Genomic DNA, 2739 nt, shown 5'->3' with positions numbered 1-2739 from the left:
TGCGGAGGTGGAATGTTGAGGGAAAACCTGGGATGCTGAGACATGACGGAGGACCCAGAGACCACATTCACACACAAAATCCAGACTTCTGTGTAATCCGGGTCTGATGTGTTTCCTCACTGGTGGCATACAAAGCAGGGGTGTGTAATACATTTGAAAAAAATGAGTAATTTTGGTAAATTCTAAACTCTTTGACTTCTAGGAAAGCATGCTACAGAAAACAACAGTCTGGATTATAAATAAAACGAGAAGAAAATGTAACCAAGCAAGCACCTAGATCCAATAAATAGTAATAGCCCTACACTTAGTTAAAAAGAAAAAGGAGTGAATTATGAAGTTTATGAAATGAAGAAACTCAGCTGTGGGGTGCCTGGGTGGCTCAGGCGGTTAAGCATCTGACTTTGGCTCAGGTCATGATTTCACAGCTTGTGAGTTCAAGCCCGGCATCAGGCTCTGTGCTGACAGCTCAGAGCTGGAGCCTGGTTCAATTCTGTGTCTCCCTCTCTCTCTGCCCCTACCCTGCTCATGCCCTCTGTCTCTCATAAATGAATACATGTTAAAAAAAAAAAAAAAAAAGAACAGAAAAGAAAAGAAATTCAGCTGAGATTTCCAGAAAGCAATGTGGGTAGAACAGTAGAAGACTAGAACCCTGGAGGACTATGCATTTTGGACAGCAAAATATTTCTGCTGTCACTGAAGTTAGCAAAAATTACTCATGGGAAAATTGAAAATCAGAAAATTGAAGATCTTAGGGAAACTTTTGGTTCTGGCAGGGGGGGAGGGGTTGGGGGAGAGGCATGCAGCAGAGATGTTTGTTATCACTAGAAACCCCCCTCCCCTACCTTTAGAAATCCTAAGAGAAGCTTGAGTTCGGGATTCTATGGCAAATATTTCTCCACCAGAAGGAAATGGGAGCACAATGGCAAAACCATACTAAAGAAGCTTTGAGTTTTTAATACTGAGAATGAAGGGGCACCTGGGTTGCTCAGTCAGTTAAGTATCCGACTTTGGCTCAGGTCATGATCTCGCAGTTTGTGGGTTTGAGCCCCTCATCTAGCTCTGTGCTGACAGCTCAGAGCCTGGAGCCTGCTTCAGATTCTGTGTTTCCCCCTCTCTCTGCCCTTCCCACGCTCGTGTTCTGTCTCTCTCTGTCTCTCAATAATAAATAAATGTTAAAAAGTTAATTTAAATACTGAGAATGAAGAGGCAGGAAGTAACAAAAACCAATGTCCATAGTACCAAAAAAAAAAAAAAAAAAAAAAAAAAGTCTGCTCATGAGAGAGAAAGGAAGTGACCTCAAATAAAGGCCACATTTCATGCAGCATTGGAATATCCAAAAGATGGTTCCAAGGAGGAAGGTGAACAAAAAGATTTTATGTGTGTAGCATGGGGAAGATTCCACCCTAAAGCAGTTGACAAAGGGGTTATCATTGTTAATTTCTAGCATTTTGTAAGACAGATGTGTTGGATGTTACTTTCTGTGAAATAAAGCAGGAAGCAAAAGCAGATTTTCCTGCAACTGTGTTAATCATACTATCATGATCAACCCACGTGATAGGTGATTTCTTGCAATTATGTTTAGGTTTATTGATTTTTGATGATTGCAATACACTAAAATCCCAGTGAGGCTGAATGGAAGAAAATATTTCCTTCAAGATTTTCACTACACCCCTCTGTCTCTTAGAAACTTCTGAGTCTCTCCCTCCCCCGTCTATTTTTTTTTCTTTCATTTTTTTGACAACATTAAGCAATTTGAGTCTGGATTATACCACATATTAAGGTATGGGAGTTTTGTTTTTTTCCTGGAGTAATTGTACAGCCTGAGAATTTTCTTGCATATTTATAACTTTGTGAATTATAATAATCCTATATGCATTATCACTTTTTTTGGCCTCTTTAAATAGCAACCATATTGAAAGTTCTGAATCAGCTCTACAAATCTTAGGCCAAAAATAACCAAAAAAACCCACTTATACCCAGGTAACCTAATGATGGCTGAGATTGATCAGAATTAAGAAAGTAGGTTGGAGGGCTCCTGGGTGGCTCAGTTTGGTTGAGTGTCCAGCTCTTGATTTCGGCTCAGGTCATGATCTCACAGTTGTGGGATCGAGCCCTGCATCAGGCACTGGCAGTGAAGAGACTGCTTGAGAGTCTCTCTCTCCCTCTCTCTCCCCCACTCGCTCACTTGTGCTCTCTCTCTCTCAAAATAAATAAATATAAGTAAATAAATAAATGAATAAAAGCAGGTTGAAAATAAATATAGACATTAATTCATTTTGGTCTTATCCCACAAGGAGAACGCTCATTCTTATTGAACTTCACTGCCACCCTAAGCGTTTGATAATAGCAAGGGAGTACTATTGAACAAATTCTATCCAGTTTACATTTCTGATTTTTGTCATTACCTGATGTCTAGGGAGCTGTATTGGACAGTTGAGCTGGGCGTAATCTAAAATAAATAATAGAATGGGAAATGAAGCACTGGCCCATAGGGCAGTTAGGCCATAAAGTTAATTTAATTGACATAACATATCAGAGTCTTCTAGCCCAAAAGTTGTCCTGTTCAACAGTGTTTTCTGGAAGATGCATGAAGGAATGATGGCTGGCTTTTGGGAGTGTTCTCATGAAAATGAGAGCAGGCTTGTATTAAATATTTCTGTACTCTTCCTCCAAGGGGACAACTTGAGGGTTAACAACAACCTGAACTTCTAAGTCTGATGGGTTAGAGAACCAAATACA

This window comes from Panthera leo, chromosome D4 (assembly GCF_018350215.1).
Source record: "Panthera leo isolate Ple1 chromosome D4, P.leo_Ple1_pat1.1, whole genome shotgun sequence".
Lineage (NCBI taxonomy): Eukaryota > Metazoa > Chordata > Mammalia > Carnivora > Felidae > Panthera > Panthera leo.
The sequence above is the reverse complement of the archived record's forward strand: the minus strand, read 5'-3'. Positions refer to the sequence as shown.